The sequence below is a fragment of the Sarcophilus harrisii genome, chromosome 4 (genome assembly GCF_902635505.1).
Source record: "Sarcophilus harrisii chromosome 4, mSarHar1.11, whole genome shotgun sequence".
NCBI lineage: Eukaryota > Metazoa > Chordata > Mammalia > Dasyuromorphia > Dasyuridae > Sarcophilus > Sarcophilus harrisii.
The window spans coordinates 175,669,620-175,690,226 of record NC_045429.1 but is presented as its reverse complement, the minus strand read 5'-3'; positions in this window follow the sequence as shown (position 1 = coordinate 175,690,226).

The following is a 20,607-nucleotide window of genomic DNA, read 5'->3' as shown; positions in this document are numbered from 1 at the left end:
AGACTGTTTTTTTGCCTTTTTTGGGGGGGGAGGGCGGAGATATTCCCCAACACTTAGCACAGTAGCTGGCACATAAATCCAATGTGGATTCCTATATAGGTTGAAAAGGATTATAATAAAGCAAAAGACAATGAGAAAACAGGTCTATCCTATATAGACCTTTTTTTTTTTTTTTTTTAAACCAAGGAGAATGATTTTTTGAGAAGGAAGGATAAAGCAAAAATGAATGACATATGATTGAAAGCCAAGTGAGAAGATGATAAAGCATGAAACTTTTCTATATTAAAATCAACTAGCCCAGAAGAATTAAATCCCAGGGTATTGGAAAAAGTAGCAAATGTGATTGCTGGACCATCAGTGATCTTCAAAAAACTATAGAGAACAAGAGAAGTGCTGCAGATAAATGTCTTAGTTTTCACAAAAGGAAAGAATGTGGGATGAATGATAGTACAGATGACTGAATTTATATCCACTTGAATGACAAGTCAATGAGCTTGGCTTTAATAATTGGCAAAATTCTAAAAGGTATTCTGACTTAAAGGGATATTATGTGGGCACTTATGAAGATGGTAGGAGTCAGAACATATTTATCAAGAGTTAATCATGTCAGACAAACTTTATTTGCATTAAAAAAAACAGGTTACTAGACTAATAGATCAAAGCAATGCTATAAACACATCAATAATTGTTATTTTTATATAGCTTCTTAAGGTTTAGAAAGAACTTTTCTTATATAGTCATTTTACATAGGCAGTTTAGGAATTATTACCATTCTATAAATGGAGAAAATGAAAGGGTTAGAGAGAAGAGATTTGTTCAGTTTCACAAATCTAGCGTTTGGCAGGTGTAATAAACAGGATCTTTGAATCTCTGATTTTTCCTCTATACAATGTTGTCTCCAAAGTATTAGATAATATAAATATATAAAATGCATTTATATGTATATATTTATATATATTTATTTTATATATGTTTATGTGTGTGTATAGTTTCTCATAGCGTTCTTATAGGCAAGATAAGGAAATAGATAGTGGTCTCTTTAGGTAGATTTGTAATTGAGTGAAGAATTGTACTCAATGAATTATTCAGTGGGCTGATATTAACTTGAAGTCAAGAATCTGGAGAAATATCCCAGGAATCTATTCTCAGCTCTTTCCTATTTAAAATTTGTCTCAGCGCTTTGGATGAAGACATACATATCACAGAGTTAGTGTTCGGATGAAATGGATCTGTGAGAGATAGAGAAATGCTAGATGGAGTAATCTCAAATAAAAATACCTTGATAGGATAAAATAATGCACTAGATTTAATAAGATGGAATTTATAGGGCTTAATTAAGATGTTTTGCTGGAAATAAAAAATAAATTGTGATAGCTTCGATTAGGGGAGGACTGGATAAATAACAGTTCTAATGAAAAAGTTTTGAGAGTGGTGGTGAAAGTAAGTTCAGTATAAATCAATGATGTGTCTTCTCTGGGAAATAAAACTAAGTCCTTAAATGATATAATTGAGCTATAATTAGTAGCAGGTACCTAGTTCTTTCTAGAAAATGGGCCCTCAACTCACCTTTGTAATTCCTGATATATAAATGATTCAAGATAGATATAAATAATTATTTTTAAATGTATAGAAAGAAACAAAAAAGTATGGAAGAGAATGTTATTAAAATAGTTTTGTAACTACATTGTTAAGTTTAATATATACAGAGTAGAAGTTGAGTTTCTTATACATATATTTCCTATTCTTTGAATATTGAAATAATTTTGTTCATTAATGATTATGTTGAAAATAAAAAATAAAATTTAAATAAAATAATAAAGATATTGTTAGTTGAATGAAAGGGAGAAATGGTGATTACTGTGCCTTTTACATTGATGAAGAAATGTAGGATGCACATTGTAGTACATCCAATACATACATATTGTACATATTGGTGTAATATGGATCATGTTAATAAAAATATAGGATCTAGAATGAAAGAGGTAGTAGTCCAACTGTGTTCTTCCTTGGTTATGCCATATCTTTTGTATTGTATGTAGTTATAGGGACCACATTTTAGAAAGGACATTGAAAAGTTGGCAAATTTCCAAATTAGGGTGACCAGGATGTAGGAAAATTGGATAGTAGATAGTCAGTGGAAGCTGCTTGGGCACATATTTTGGAGTAAGAAAAAAACCTAAGGGAGAACATGATTATTGTTTTCAAATATTTAAAAGGTTGCTTTGGACAGATTGAATTTCTATTCTTGTTTGGCTCTAGAATGATAGAGTGAAAGATTTTTGCAGAGAGGCAGTTTCTACAGTCAGTCAATAAGCACTTACTAAGTTCCTATTTATATATGAGGCACTATGTTTGTTTAAAGAAATATAAATATTTTAGCAACAATAAAATTTTAAAAAACCTGGTTAGTAAGTAGACCCATTTGGTCATTGTTTGGTCTTGATTGATTCAGATTGAGTGTAAATAGCAATAATTTCTACTTTGGCCAGAAAACCCAAGTCTTCCCTACCAGATTCATTTATTTATTTATATATTTTTTGATTAAATGAAAGAAGATATTCTTTGTCTTAATTGCTACTTAGCCTTAATCATTGAATGGATGCAGCCTCAGTCAAACTGAGACCTGTTGAAGACCTTAGCTTAAAAAGGACAAGGTCTCGCATTTCATCCAGGGCTATCTTCATTCATCTTGATCTATATTTTTTTCACTGTAGACAGTTGGCTCTAAAGGAGAAAGTGAGGCAGGTGTCCTTGTGTGGCCTTCCCTCACTCAAATCCAATTCACTTGCATGTCATAGCATCACCTCCCTGATATCATGGTCTTTTTTGAGAACAAACAACAACAATAAATAGAGGTATGCAAAATCAGCTTCCTCAGGAAGAAGTATATTTTATGTCACTTGAAATCTTCAAAGATGAAACCAAATCAAATGCGAAGGGAATTCAGAAGAAGCAAAATTAATCTCTTAAAAAAAAAAAGGATCTCTTAGGTATCTAGGTGATACAGAGTATAGAGTATTGGGCCTGGAGTCAGGAAGACCCGCTTTCAGTTTATCCTCAAACAATAATTAATGTAACTCTAGGCAAATCATTTAACCTTTGTTTTTTCATCTGTAAAATGGGAATAATAAGAGCATCTACCTCCTTGGGCTATTATGTAGGTCAAACGAGATGTTACTTTTTTTTTTAGCACAGTGCCCGGGACATAATAAATACCATATAAATGTTAACTTTTATTATTATGTCTTAATTCTCTTCCAATACTAAGATGCAATGACTCTATAAAACAACACCACAAGCCATATTTGATGGACAGTGTCATCCTTCTAAGTATTGCCATGTTTTGGATTGTTTCTTTTCAGAAAACCTGGGGTTGATAATTAAGTACAAATTCTAAATCTAATTTCTGAAGTATACTTTTAAGAATCAACTTGTTTATGTCAGTTACTGTCATGCTTTTGACTCATCTTTTATTATAGCAATAATGAGGAAAAATCATGGCTGTTTTGAGTCTTACTAATACTCTACCCACTCAAATATTTGATACATAAAAGATTTTTTGCTGCTGAATCCAAACTAAACTCTCTATATTAAATTTGCCTATTGTGGAGTTGATAAAGGGATCTTCACATTTTGAGGGTATGCAGGCATTGGGATAAAACTGAAAAATCAGTCAGTCACTCAGGATGTTTTAATTTATATTAAGGAAGTACAAAGCCTAATGAAAATTAGAAAATTTTCTAATTTTTTTGAACTAGAGGATAAAATAATATATTTAAACTTAGAAAGACTTGGACTCCAGATTTAATTCTGAGAATTAAACTTGGCTAAGTTGATTCAGATAAGTTACTGAACTTCTCCTGGTCCTCGGGCAATTCTCTAAGACCATAAGTTATAAATGAGAAGCTGATCACAACAGTAAATTTACACATTAGGAGTTCCCTATATTAATGAAATTATAGCATAAATAAAATGAGTCACATCAGATCTTTCTTATTCATCTTTCAGTTTTTGAAAGAGTACCAATGACACCATGGGGTGATACTTTGACTTGTGCATCTACTGTATTTATTAAGGCATAATTGCAATAAGTCATCAGCTTCAGTCAGCTTCAAAATCCAGTGACAGGACAAAAGTTGGGACAACTAATGATGATCTGGGACACAGTAGATGACCTTTGTGTCTTTGATATCTGACCAAACTTAAAGTATTCCACAGCACCTGCTTTAGCCATCTTTAATTAAGACTGTTGAAAGAATTTCTCATTTGTCCAGTCCACAGGGTAATGTTTTCATATCCCCATAATTAACCGAGTCTTATAGATTACTCTCAACCTTGTTTAGTCCATATTCCCAAACGATTTTTCTGGAGTGTATCCACTGTACATGCTACAGCTCCTTGGAACCACAGGTGAGAGTTGGCTGAAAGGTAAACACTAAAGATGAATGAACAGCATTGAAAGGGCTCAGCAAACCCTTTCATCAAAGATCCTCCCTGAACACTCTATACATCCCAATCATAACTAGAGTGGAGCAGAGAAGTCTTTGTCAAAGAGATCTCAGATTCAAAGGGAAATGACAGCACCAATATTCCTTTAACACAGAAAAACAATTTAGCTTATCACATCTTATCACAAAACTCCTTGAGGGCAGGAATTGTCTTTTGCCACTTTTTTGTATCCCCAGCACTTAATACAGTGTTCAGTGTGTAATAGGCACTTAATAATTATTTACTGATTGATCATGTTATCTATGTGCTGTTTTTGTGCCTTTCCAATGGATATTATCCAGGTTTAGAATGTAACTCTGTCCCCCAACCTGTAGCTCTTAGAATTCCTTGTTCTCTTCAAAACTTTATTTAAATGCCACTCTCTACATGCTCCCCATCATACTGTCATTTCCTGGTATATTTAACATGAATTTACTTTGTATGTGTTTTGTACATATTCTTTCCCCTCCAATAAATTCCCTTCTTTCCTTTGAGAGCCAGGACTACTTCCGGTTTGTCAGTATATTTCCAGTGCTTAATATAATGCTTGAAACATAGCAGACACAAATATTTGTTGAATGATTTGAGTAAAATGTGTCTATAGTTATTTGACTCATGCCCTGCAAAATAAACATTTATGTTTCATTGCCATTTGGAAGAGAACCACTTTTTACGTATTAAATGATTATCCTGATTATTTGGCTGCCATGTTGACTATTTGACATTGTGCAAGTCATTTGAGTTGGGCTCTAGTCAAATATCTAATACTAGAAGTTGCAGAAACCACTGTGACCTGCATTGGTAGAAGATTTTTCTAGGAGGATTTTTCTAGAAGGATTTTCTTCATCTTGGAGTTTGCTATATCAATGAAGTCACAGGTAAAACTCTTAAACCCTAAATTATTATATTCTGAATTTCCATTCCCTGAGGAAAAGTTCTGATTAAACTACTACAGTCACAGATTTATGCTACATAAATAAAAGTATAGTCTTAAAGAAAGGGAGTGAAAATCCTTCTATGCTTTAGTGACTAGTAGTCAAACCATATCTAGACAATTGGCTACCTGATCCACAGTTTGAAGAATTTTTTAAAGAATATTCTTTGCAAGATGACAAAACTCCCCAAACTATTCTATTTATTTAGCACTATACCAATCAGACTCCCAAAAAACTATTTTAATGACCTAGAAAAAACAATAAAGTTCATATGGAAAAACAAAAGGTCAAGAATTTGAAGGGAATTAATGAAAAAAAAAATCAAATGAAGGTGGCCTAGTTGTACCAGATCTAAAATTATAAAGCAGCAGTTACCAAAACCATTTGGTATTGGCTAAGAGATAAATTAGTTGATCAGTGGACTAGGTTAGGTTCAAAGGACAAAACAGCCAATAACTTTAACAATCTTTAACCCAAAGCCCCCAGCTTTTGGAATAAGAATTCACTAGTTGACAAAAATTGCTGGGAAAATCGGAATGGCAGAAACTAGGCATTGACCCATACTTAACACCGTACACCAAGGTAAGGTCAAAATGGATTCATGACCTAGGCATAAAGAATGAGATTACAAATAAATTAGAGGAACACAGGATAGTTTACCTCTCAGACTTGTGGAGGAGGAAGAAATTTGTGACCAAAGAAGAACTAGAGAGCATTACTGATCACAAAATAGAAAATTTTGATTATATCAAATTGAAAAGTTTTTGTACAAACAAAACTAATGCAGACAAGATTAGAAGGGATGCAATAAACTAGGAAAACATTTTTACAGTCAAAGGTTTTGATAAAGGCCTCATTTCCAAAATATGTAGAGAACTGACTCTAATTTATAAGAAATCAAGCCATTCTTCAATTGATAAATGGTCAAAGGATATGAACAGACAGTTCTCAGACAAAGAAATTGAAACTATTTCTAGCCATATGAAAAGATGCTCCAAGTCATTATTAATCAGAGAAATGCAAATTAAGACAACTCAGATACGACACACTTGTCATATTGGCTAGAATGACAGGGAAAGATAATGCGGAATGTTGGAGGGGATGTGGGAAAACTGGGACACTGATGCATTGTTGGTGGAAATGTGAATACATCCAGCCATTTTGGAGAGCACTTTAGAACTATGCTTAAAAAGTTATCAAACTGTGCATACCCTTTGATCCAGCAGTGTTACTACTGGGCTTATATCCCAAAGAGATCTTAAAGAAGGGAAAGGGACCTGTATGTGCAGGAATGTTTGTGGCAGCCCTGTTTGTAGTGGCCAGAAACTGGAAACTGAGTGGATGCCCATCACTTGAAGAATGGCTGAATAAATTGTGCTATATAAATATTATGGAATGTTATTGTTTGGTAAGAAATGACTGGGCTGGCATGATGATTTCAGAAAGGCCTGGAGACACTTACACGAACTGATGCTGAGTGAAATTAGCAGGACCAGGAGATCATTATATACTTCAACAACAGTACTATATGATGACCAGTTCTGATGGACCTGGCCATCCTCAGCAATGAGATCAACCAAATCATTTCCAATGGAGCAGTAATGAACTGAACCAGCTATGCCCAGAGAAAGAACTCTGGGAGATGACTAAAAACCATTACATTGAATTCCCAATCCCTATATTTATGCACACCTGCATTTTTGATTTCCATCACAAGCTAATTGTACAATATTTCAGAATCTGATTCTTTTTGTACAGCAAAATAACGTTTTGGTCATGTATACTTATTGTGTATCTAATTTATATTTTAATATATTTAATATCTACTGGTCATCCTGCCATCTAGGGGAGGGGGTGGGGGGGTAAGAGGTGAAAAATTGGAAGCACCAGTCCTGAATTCAGGAGGACCTGAGTTCATATCTGGCCTCACACTTAACACTTAGTAGCTGTGTGACCCTGGGCAAGTCACTTAATCCCAATTGCCTCAGGAAAAAAAATCTTTTCTCTACAGAAACAACTTTGTTCCCTTCTTACATTTTACCTATTCTCCTCAGATGCACTTATCTACTCCCCTCAGAAGGTTCAGTTAGCATGATAAGGCAAATTAATTTGGATTTTTTTTTTCAATTAAGCAGTACTGTATCTACATGGTTGAATACTGGGAATAGCTGATCCTTTATATTTGATAACTACAGCAGTGTTAAGTCCCCAAAATCTCTTACACATCATGTGATAGATAAGCTACCGAGTTCAAAGTAACATATGTACTGCTTCACATTTAGCAAATAAGGCTTTCAGATCTCCCAAAGGGGCTGTGATTTATACCCACAAAGGTGATATTGATGACTATAGAGGATTCTGCCTTCTGATCAATAAAAACTTTGCAACTTTCCTCCAGCAGATTTCCCCATTACACAGCATATAGATATTCTCCTATTTATCTTCCCTGAATAAAGGAACCCATATTTTTGTCAGTGATTCTTCAGAATTGCTCCCTAATAAAGGTACACTTGAATTTTTTCCATATTAGTACTATAGTAAGGAGAAAAATTAAGTTCAAATGATTGCAGTTTTTCCTTTCTGTCAGTTTCAGATATAAGGAATTTGGAATAGTGAGTAAATAATATTATTTCATTGCCAAAGCTAGTCAGTGAATAAACATTTATTTAGCACCTACTATGTGCCAGACATTGTTCTAAGCATTGGGGATACAAAAATGGTTAAAAGATGGTCACTGTCTTCAAGGAATTCATAGATTAATAAATAATGTGTTTAGCATTTAAAGAACTTCCCTAGTGCCTTTTCCATTCATTTTAAAAATCCCACAATCTAATATAGTGGCATAAGAATAAGAAGTGGCAGCCTTAGAGTTGGGATCAGGAGACATCTGGGTGTAAATTCTGCTCCTGATACTTATTAATTGTATGTTTTTGAGTCTGTTTCTTCAACTGTATAACACAGACCAGATTCCGAGGTCTTCCAGAGAGCTAGTCTGGAGTTTACATCTGATCAGTAGTGATTTACAGTACCTTGTCATATGATTAGAAATAGTTTTAATTTCTTCATCTGAAAATTGTCTGTTCATATCCTTTGATCATTTATCAATTGGAGAATGGCTTGAATTCTTATAAATTTGAGTCAGTTCTCTATAATTTTAGAAATGAGGTCTTTATCAGAATGCTTAAATGTAAAAATGATTTCCCAATTTATTGCTTCCCTTCTGGTTGTGTCTGCATTAGTTTTGTTTGTTTAGTACACTTTTTTCAAGCAGTAAATGGCAGTTCAAACTGTTTCCAAACTTACCAGACAAGAATAGAATTTTCTCTTGAGACCAATTTTGGTTTTGAGTTCAGATTTCTGAGATGTTTTAAGCTGTGAACCCCAAACTGATCAATTCAACTATTCTATTGGTCTAGGGTAGAGTTTCTTTAGTGAGATGAGTCATCTTTATTTCATGATTATAAATCTGCAACTTTCTGAAAGCTACACCATAAGGCAATATACATTTATCCCATGTCTACAAACATTTCAAGGGGTTAGTTTCCTAGTTATTACCTTCAACTTTTTTGTGTTATTCATACATAAATTTGATGCTGTGAAATTGAAAATTTTAACAATCTTTTTAGTAAGTGCTTTTTCTTTGTGGAGTTACTTTTTTTCCAAGGTTTCTCTCATATCTACTAATTTCTGTTCCTTTCCATGAACCGAACTGTCCACACCTGAAAGAAACACTCATACCTCTGTAGACCAAGATCTCATCATCCTCTCAAGTTCTATTTGTTGATTCACTCTATATTTTTTGAAAAGTCATACAATATAAATAATTAAGGTATATCTGAGGCCAAATAGTTCATTAATCCCTCTGCTTTTGAAAAAATACCTTCAAAGAGGTTGTTACTGGCTCAGGATCTAGTAAATAGAAACTTCAGGCTATAAATACCTCTGACTTGCTTTTACCATTCTTTTAAAATTTATTGACTACTCCTATTCTACATAAGTGCGTTAGTACTGTTGTTCTTGGTCCTTCATTCTCAAAGAGGACCAGTGACATGTGAGGAGTATGTCTTGACTTGTACCTGAATTGAATTTGAGTGAGACAGAGCTACACAAAGTCATAAGCCTTTCTCTTCTCTCCAGAATCATCAAAGTCCAGGAACAAGGCAAAGATCAAGAAGCCTGGTGATGGTTCAGGATGAAATTGATATATAATATGGGAATTATCATCAAGAACGCTGGACCACGAATAGATAAGTTCTGCTTGCTCTTTATTACATATAGGGTCAAATATAAAACCCTTTGGAATTCAAAGCTATTCATGATCTTCCCCACCCCAGTCTCTCTAGGTTTTTTATATCTTATACCTCTCAAATACTATGTGATCTAATGATACTATACTGTTCCTCAATCAAAATATTAAATCTCCTGAAGCCAGGCAATTTTATTGGCTATTTTCAGTGCCCAGAACACTTTCCCTCCTTATTTTCTCTGCCTATTGGACATCTAAGTCCCTTTTACAAAAAAATTTTTCTGACTGCCCACCCTACCCCTTCCTTAAATCTATTGTTGATTATTTCCTCTTATTTCTAACTTATTTTGTATATTGTTTGTACATAGCTGTTTGTGTGTTGTTTCCTCTATTAGACTCTAAAGCAATTTTACTTTTTTTTGTATCCCCAAAGTTTAGTAATAATTCCTAAAACATAATAATAGGAGTTGATTCTGGAAAGATGGTACAGTAGGTCAGAAATTTCCATTCTCTCCAGATTTCCTCCACAAATAGAAAATCACCACAAAATGAATGTAGAGTAGCAAAAATAAAGGGGTGAAGCAGTTTTCCTCCTAGATCATCTCAAGAGGACCTCAAAGAAGACTCCAGAGACTGAAGTTTGGATGAGTGAAATATAAATATATTTTTTTAAAATAGTAAGATTCTCTTACTCCCTTCCATCTCCTTCCCTACACTGTTGCCACTTTTAGGTGAGAATTTACCCCATTATATCTATCTCTTTCCCCTTCTCCCAGTATATTCATCTATCATCCCTTTTTAGACATCATCCCTTCATATTCAACTCACTTCTGCTCTCTATCTATATATACTCCTAATTTCTCAAATAGTGAGAAAGTTCTTATGAACTACAAGTATCATCTTCCCATGCAGGAATGCAAATAGTTTAACCTTATTAAGTCCCTTAGGATTTCTCTTTTTGCTTACCTTTTTATATTTCTTTTGAGTCTTGAATTTGAATATTAAATTTTCTGTTCAATTCTGGTTTTTTCATTAAGAATTCTTGAAAATCCTCTGTTTCATTGAATATGAAACTTCAACTTTAAGGTTTATTTTATTGAATCAATTATTTTTTCTTAATAGAAAATATAACAGGCTCTGAGAGAAACTGACTGGCTTAAGAAATTTTACATCAACTTTCACTTCATTCTGTGAAACTTTAAGAAATTTCACCTCAGAAACTTTTACCTCAAAGCCTCATAAAACTTTCATCTAAAGAGTATCAGACTGCTGAATGTGTCGGGGATGGGGGATTGAAGGACCCCCTGCTGTTTCTGGATGTCAGGCTTGTCAGTGTTGACCAAGATATGATCTTTGGCTATGGCTATGGGTAAGAAGGATCAAATCCAAGCCCAGAAAGTATGGTGCCCTAGGAAACAAGAATGTTTTCTGGACAGCAATGGCTGAGGCTTAGGGGAGAAAAAGAAGAATCCCTGAGATTCAGCCCCCAGAAAAAATTCAGAAAACAGTAGTTAGAAGGACATGAGACTTAGGGCAATATTAACCACAATTTGGGATTACATTTGATAATAATAATATTGAACTACTAAAAATAAAATGAGAAAAAAATGAATAAGTAAAGGAATCATTGATAGCTACTTTAGTGTAAAAGATCTGGGTTCATAGTCAGAGGAAGATGGTAAGGTTAAATAAAGGGCAGTGCTGCCCTAAAGAATAACATCAAATCATTACAAGTTCAAAAAAGGGAACATGAAAAATCAGGAAAAAATAAAAACAATTCAAGAAAATTATGAAAAGAAAGTAACCAATTAGGAAATAGAAACAAAATCTTAAGAAAAAAATAACTCCTTGAGCACTACAACTGGGCAAATGGAATCAAATAATGTTACAAGACACCAAAGTATAATGAAATTAGAAAAAAAAAAAGAAGAGAATCTGAAACATCTCATTAGAAAAAACAACTGAGGGGGAGGAGCCAAGGAGATGGAATAAAGGTGGGGATTCACTTTTGATCTCCCAACTCCTAGGAATATGATAGCCAAATTCTAGAGTTTCCAGATCAAGAAAAATTATATTGCGAGCAGCCAGAAAAAATTCAAGCATCATAGGACCACAGTCAGGATAATACAAGATTTAACAGCTTCTGCATTAAAAGATTGGAGGCATCAGGACACGATATTCTGGAGGGCAAAAGGGTTAGGAGTACAACCTACATGGGAAGATAATTCTTATGAGTTACAAGTATCTTCTCACTATTTGAGAAATTAGGAGTCTATATAGATAGAGAGCAGAGATGTGAGTTGAATATGAAAGGATGATATCTAAAAACAAAATTAAGGGATGAAAAATGAATATACAGAGAGAAGGGGAAAGAGAGAGGTATAATGGGGTAAATTATCACATAAAAGAGGCAAGAAAAAGTTTTTACAATGAAGGAGGGTAGTGAAAGAACCTTACTTTCATTAGAATTGGTTAAAAGAGGGACAATTTAGGTACAGAAATCTATGTTACCTTACAGGAAATTAGGAGGGAAAGGGGATAAGAAAAGGTGGGGGTGACAGAAGGAAAGGCAGGTTGGAAGAGAGGGTAGTCAGAAACAAAGAGATGGGACAAGATGAAAGGAGAAAGAAAATAGAATAAACTGGGGGGGGGTTAGAGGTATAGAATGGAGGGAAATATAGCTAATAATAGTAACTGTGAAAAATATTTTTGCAGCAAGTTTTTCTGATAAAAACCTCATTTTTTAAACATATAGAAAACGGAATAATATTTATAAAAATAAGAGCTATTCCTTAATTGACAAATGATCAAAAGATTTGAATAGTTTCAGATTAAGTAATCAAAACTATTTATGGCCATATGAAAAAATGCTATAATTCATTATTAATTGGAAAAATGCAAAGTAAGTCAGTTTTGAAAGATTATCACATACTTATTAGATTGGCTAATAGGACAGAAAAGGAAAATGACAAGTGGTAGAGGGGATGTGGAAAATATGAGAAATTGATGCATAGTTGGTAGAGTTGTGAACTGACTCAATCATTAATTTGAATATGCCTAAAGGTCTATAAGACTGTGCACACACTTTGACCACTACTAGGTCTATATTCCTAAAGAGAGTAAAACAAACAAACAAAGACTTTATATGGATGGGAAAAGGACTTTATAAGTACAAAAATATTTATAGCAGCTCTTTTCTGATGGCAGAGAATTGGAAGTTGAGGGAATACCATTAACTGTGGAATGGCTGAACAAATTGTGGTATGTGATTATGGTGGAATACTTTTGCACTATAAGAAATGATGAACAGGATGGTATCAAAAAAATCTGGAAAAATTTTTTCCATGAACTTTTACACGAATGAGCTCATGTAAAGTGAAATTTACTATAAACAATGTAACAGCAATATTGTAAGATAGTCAGTTTCGAATGACTTGGCTATTCTCCCCAATACAATGATACAAAATAACCCTGAAAGACTTTTGATTAAAAATGCTATCCACATCCCAGAGATAGAGCTGACAGTATCTGAATACAGATTGAAGAATACTTTTAAAAATCTTATTACTTTTTTGAGGTTTTTCTGTCTATATTTTCCCCCTACAATGTGACCATTATGGACATGATTTACATGATTACACAAGTATTATCTATATTGAATTGCTTATCTTCTCAAGGAAGGAAGGAGAGAAGAGAGGAAAGAAGAGGATTTGGAATTTAAGGTTTTAAAAACAAATGTTAAAAATTATTTTTTCAGGTAACTGAGAAAAAACAAAATATTGAATAAATTTAATTAATGGAGAAAATTAACAGAAAATAATTTTCATAAAGATTTTTATTTTCAAAACATATGCATAGTTTTTAACTCCTGCAAAACTTTGTGTTCCAAATTTTTTTCTCCCTTCCTTCTCCCATTTTTTTCCCCAAGATGGCAAGTAATCCAATATGTGTTAAATATGTGTGATTCTTTTATACATATAATTTTTTTTAAATGAGAAAAAGGAAAAAAAAATTGATCTAGAGAACAGTTTGAGGAGAGACAATATAAGAATTGTTAGACTATATTAAAGTCATGATAAAAAAAAATCTGAATGTGAAGATCTGAAACAAGAAGGTAAAGTAGAAATAGAAAGAATCTACTAATCACTACATGAAAGAGATCCCAAGGAGAAAACTTACAAAGATGCCATGGTCAAGTTTCAAAATTCCCAAGTTAAAGAGAAATATTGCAAACAACAACAATCTAAATACTCAAAAAATCAAAATAGGTCAGAATTTTACAAGACCTGATAGTTTCTACACCAAAAGACCATAGGTCTTAGAACATAATATTTTGAAGAACAAAAGAGCTGGGGTAACATCCAAGGATAATTTATCCAGAAAAATTGAGTATAATCCTGAATGGAAAAAATGGATATTTGATAAATGGAAAGACTTTCAGGTATTTGTAACAAAAAGACCAAAACTCAATGGAAAACTGCATAAAAGATCCCAAAGAAATATAAGAAGATCATTAGAGATTAAAAAGGAACTGACTACTAAAAGTTTAGTGATTAAATGACTAACTGTAGGAAACCTGCAGAAAAGAGTCTTTAGTCCCTTTCCCCTTCATTTTCTGAGAAGTACCTGCTGGTTCTTCTATTGGTCCTTCCTTTCCCCACTATCTTAGAAATTATGAAGATAAAATACACTCATCAGATTCCTTATATTGATTTTCTATTTTCTATTCTACAATTATAGGACTAATCAATAGCTGAAAATCATTAAGTTGGAAGAGGACTCAGAGACTCTACTGAAAAATAGAAATCCCATAAAAGAAAAGTTAATTTTATAGACAATGGAGAAATTGGATCATAGACCTAGACCTAAAAAGGACCTCAGAGATCATCTGGTCTAACTCCCTCATTTTTTCAGATAAGTCAGTTAAATCTTAGGTGGACAAGGTCACATGACTAGGAAATATCAGAAGTATAAGTTGAACACAGATCAGTATTATACTTTATAATGCTCCTAGAGATGGAGTAAGTAAACCCTTGGTTCAGGATGCTAACTTTTGAATATCCTGAGGGAATATGCCAGACAAATGACTCCAGACTTATAATTTAGGTGAATGCTATAGCAATTGGCTTCTTAAAGTTCCCTGTTTTGCTCTCAGTTCCTTAAGTGAACTCCTTGTTCCAGTGTGTATACATGGTCAATGAGTACCTAATATAAAGCACGGAGAGGTGTTTTCCTACATACCATATGTGAACAGAGTAGCTCACTGATTCCTTACTCCATTAGAGTCTTCACAGGCAAATCAGAGATCTTGGTGTATGGCTCAAGTAAAGGAAAACGTACAAGCCTTCTTCTGGAGTTAGCTTTGTGCTGAATCTCAATTTATGAGCATATGTGCCTTTGTTAAATTGTCTTTAAGTCTGATATGCCTTTTCCACAGTAAACATATTATTCTTGTACTGGCTACTCTTTTTTAAAAAATAGTATTTTATTTTTTTCAATTATATATAAAGATAATTTTAAACATTCATTTAAAAAATTGAGTTCCAGATTTTCTTCTTCCTTCCTTCCTTTATCTCCTCCCTGAAAATAGTAAGCAATTTTATATAGATTATATATGTATAATCATGTAAAGCATGATATATTAGTCATATTGTAAAAGAGGAAACAGACCAAAAGAAAAAAAATACACAAAAAATAAAGTGAAAATTGTATGCTTGATCTGCATTTAGTTCTTTCTCTGGATAACATTTTCCATCATAAATCCTTTGAAATTGTCTTGGTTAATTTTTTTTTTTGTAAAAAGCTAAGTTATTCGTAGTTGATCATTGAACATGTTCCCATTATTGTGAACAATGTTCTTCTGATTCTACTCACTTCATTTTGCATTATTTAATGTAAGTCTTTTAGCTGGTTACTTTTGCATGAGCTTCCTCACAGTTAGTTCAAAGGATCCAAAAGTTATATATATATATATATATATATATATAATCAACTTCAAGAGGCTTTCATTGACCTCAAGTGAATAAAACAAAGACCTTGAATTTGTGGACTTATTAAAAATTATCAGATTTAATGTTGGAAGAGACCTTGGAGGTATTCTAGTCCCACCTTCCCTTTCTCCCAATTTTAAGGAGAAGGAAATTTAATAATAACAAAATTTGAGGCAGATAGATGAATATAGTAGATAGAACACTAGTCCTGGAATCAGGAAGACTCATTTTCCTGAGTTCAAATTTTTCCTTAGACACTTGTTGTGTGATACTAGACAAGTCACTTAACTCTGTTTTCATCAGTTTCCTCATCTGTAAAATGAGCTGGAAAAAGAAATGATAAACTAGGTCAGTATCTTTGTTTAGAAAACCCCAAATGGGGTCATGAAGAGTTGGACATAACAGAAATGATTCAACAACAACAAAATAATAATTTTTATATATCCATTTAAAGTTTGTAAAACACTTTACATATATCATTTAATTATCAGATTATGGTTAAGTGCTATTATTACTCCCATTTTGCTTATGAGAAAAGATATGAAGAGCTCATTTGTCTTGCTAGGGGCTCACATAGCTAGCAAGTATGTGAATCCAGATTTTCTTTTCCAGTATGCTATTGTTACATTGCTTAGTAGCCTCAATTAAAAACCAAAGACATTAAGTGAGTTGCTCAGTATCACACAGGTAGTAAAATGTGAGGAGTAAATCTTGCATATTTTTCAATATGTTGTCTTTATTGAATATTGAATCGAATTTCATTGTTGACTTGTGATTTAGATTGGAAAATCTAAGATAATGGTGGACTATTCCTTATCATCAACAAATTTTTTTGAATAGATGACCTCGAGTATCTTCTAGAGGTGTGCAAGCCTATTCAAACTTAGAATAAAGGAATATTAAAACTGAATGAGACAAACACATTTAGTAAGTAGCAGAATTGGGATTTGTTTGAGCAATGATTTCATGACTCCCACTCCAATATTCTTTCTGGCACTTAACCTATCCTAGTCCATTTCTCCTAGGATTTAGAAATATGCCAGTTTTTAATGGAAAGACATTATATATAAAGCAAATAAAAAAGTATAAATGCACAAAAATGCAATAATTTTTCCTCTGGGGGAAAAATATGAGTACCAAAAAACCACTATGTGGTATTTAACTAAGTGGCAGTTGATCAGTCTGACAGAGTTAATGAGCTTAGAGAAGTGCTTTCTTCACTCCCAGATTCTTTAGATCAATGTGCTATTGAATAAATAACTCCCCCCCCCACCTTTTTTCATTGATGTACTTATTTATATAGACTCTGATGAATTAAAAACTAATACAAGTCATGTTATTCAATATCTTGAAATTCTCAAACTGTATTCTTTGTTGTTTCTTAGAAGAACATTTCTCTCCCTCTCTCTCTGTCTTCTTCTCTCTCCCTATTTCCCTCCCTTTCTCCCTCCCTCTCTAACTCTCCCCATCCCCACCTCTGTCTATCTGTCTCTATCGGTCTGTCTGTTAATCTTATCTAGCAGAAAGAAAAACAACTTAAAGGGAGCTAAAATTCCCAAAGGTTAGTGATTTGTGTGTATATGAAGTTAGAAATTATTATCTTGCTAATGCACTCTTAGAACTGAAAATCTATATTGGAATGATGTTAGAGCCAGCTGCTTTTTTCAATTATAATGTGTCACTAGTTTGTAAGAATCTTAAAGGATAAGTCCCTTATCTGACAAAGTACAAAATTAAAAATTTATTCTATATGACACAAAAAGCTCTAGTTCTATCATCTTCTTGTACCAGTGCAATTTAGCTAATGTTTCCATGAAATACAAAAACAGCATTTTATCCATAAATTCACCATTTTTCACAAGGGATGTCAAGCATCCAACCTTTCTTATATTCATTTAAACTCTCCTAGATCTTTACTGGAAGTGGTGAGCATCTGACTTCATGATCTCTATAAAACAATCCAGCAGTTTAAGAGTATACTCTACAGAGTCATGGTAAGTATACACACTGACCTCGGAACTGTATGAAATGATTTTCAATAACACAATACCTGAATGACTTTCATAGTTTTTTGGATTTTTATGCTGTCTCCCTAGTACTTTTTGTCACTCTCACTCACAAATACCTGAACTTAAATAAGATCTTTCAAACCTTAGTATTATGACTAAATGTATTCTTTATTGGTTCCTCTTCTGCCATGCTTGGCAACTTAGTATTTAAGAAAAACTTTCTTGCTCTTTGAATGAGAGGAGCATCTCTTTTCTCCCCAGTTCTAGCTAATACAGATGGTTTCCACTGAGTCATAGATCAATGTGATGACCTATTCTAAATGGAATATGTTCTCTTTGATTCAGAACTATGGTTCCCATTGAATACTATGATCCGAATTGAGGAGGGTGCTTTCTATTGAACACAGTTAGATTCTTTCAATTTATAAGAGACTTTTCTGTCAAAAGAAGACTCGTGGTTAAAAAGAAGCTAAAGACTTGGATCCTAGCAAAAAATATAAAACTAGGAAAATTTGAATCAATTTGACAAGAAGTAGCAGATGAGTCTCAGGACAAGTCATTTGGAGTTTTGTTCTTGATTTTTCTCCGTCTCTTCCTTTCTGGTTGATTATAGAGAACAATAGCCTTTTACCTTGCTTAACTATAATGCTGTGATTCTTCAGAATTAGAACTTCAATAACTATGCCTGGAAGTGAGGGGGGGACACTTTGAAAGCTGTGTCCCCTTTAATTTGTAAAATAATCACTCTGAAATAGTGTCCCCTTTGATCTATAAAAGAAGGGAGATTTGGAGTCTCAGATCCTCTTGAGAAAGCATATCTCCCCAGACAAGTTAAGCATTGTCATTCAATTGGAGATCTCAGACAAATCACCTCCCATTGATCTTTTGGGGGTGGCCCGGATCTTCAGGAAATTCCAGAGATCGTGGTTTGATATTGATTGGCTTATAGTCAAAATATAGTCTTACAAAAATTTTATTTTGATGCTTCACTAAAATAATCTAGTTCAGAGGTTCTTAAAATCATCATAATAACAATAATAATAATTATTAATCACATAGACCCCTTTGACAATCTAATGAAACTTATAGATTCTTTCACAGAATAATTTTAAGTGTATAAAATAACATATATGGAATAATAAAGGAAACTAATGTTGAAATATAGTTATCACAATATAAAAAAATTCACAGAACTTAGGTTAAGAACCCCTACTCTCAAAAATACAAAAAAAAGCAGAATTTTAATGTGGTTCTGGCAATAGACTATCTGCTGCCTAAAGATCAACTTAGCTTAATATCATCGACATGAAGTTGCCTTTGGGCATGGTGACCTAATGAAACAGAATTCAATTCAAAATAACCCTCAGTGTTGCATGAATGCCTTCTACTTTCAATGTAATAGTAACAAAGTGGTAGAAAAAGAGATGCTAAAAATCAGTTTTTAGACCAATAATAATTTAATTTGCAGTATACTAAATATGATTTGCATTCAATGGCCAGTGAATTGATATATCAAGGGAAAAAAACTCAAACATCCATACAATATATATGGCTTGTAAGTGTTTGGGAAGGGAATTGATAAACCTTTAGAGCCACCATAGAGTTACCAAGAATTGATTTTGTTATATTACTCTTATTTCCATTTTATGTAAGGGTAACTAGCCTAATAGATCAAGGAAATGCTGTAAAGTTAGATCAAATTTTATCAAAATATTCTATTAAATATCTCATGTCATCTTTGTGTACAATATATAGAAATAAAAGCTAGACAACAAAACTAAATGAATTTAGGAACTAGTTGAATAATAATACTCAAAGAGGAGTTATTAATGATTCATAAATAAAGGGATCTCAAATTAGAAAAAGCTCCAGGTCCATAATGGAGTACTTCTGAAATTTATTCTTCATTCTCTATTATTCATCATTTTTATCAGCAACTTGGATAAAGCTGTAGAAAGTATATTTGTCAAATTTTTAGTTCAAATAAGCTCTAATGGAACTTTTTGAGAATTTTTTTAGTTTTAAACCAATCATCCTAATGAGGAAACCAAAAGAATCCAGATTAGCTCAGAAACAAGAGATCTTCTTGATAAGAAGAGACACAATGCATGAGTGACTAAGAAAGAAGGCTAATTTCTTAAATATTACAGAGGAGCTAATAGAATATCGCAAGCATTATCATTTCATGAAACAACAAAAAGCGATGGAAGAGGAAAGGAATATGCAGAAGATTTGAATGACAAACAAGCATACTATATCACCACAAGAGCATTTATAGATGAAATTGGGAGGAAAACAATTATATATGTACATGAATAGATTTTTCAGCTTTTCTATAGTGATTGTTTCTCATCAGCAACAGTAAAACTATGAAATTTTGAATCTAATAGTTCAATAGCCAATGTACTAGTCAGATATGAGGAAGTAGAAGTAGCGCCCAAGAAAATGCAGTCAAAAAGAGCATCTAGACCACCAAAAATACACACAGAGGAAATCTACACAATCTTAAAAATACACAGGGATCAATTTTCAAAATCTGGAAAGAAAAGGAGATTTCAAACAAAAGGAAAATATTATTGAAAGAAAATAGTAGAAGTTCTGAAAAAGAGAAAATTGGATGTTCTAAATTAAAAAATATAAGAAGAAAAAATGACAGAATGTAATAAACAATAAAATGTGAAGACACCAATTCTACATAATTCATAATATATCTTGAAGACAGTATTAATAGAAATAATTTAAAGATCATAAATCTCTAAGATTAAAAAATACAAGGTATCAAAAAAATGAAATGCCATGCATCAAGAAAAATGCAAGAAAATTACCAGAAATAATAGAAACAGTGGTATATAATTTGATAAGACTCTATAGAGTACAAACAGGAGGAAAACTAAGTTTTAAGACACAATTAAATGTATTGGTCAAATTCTAAGAAATTA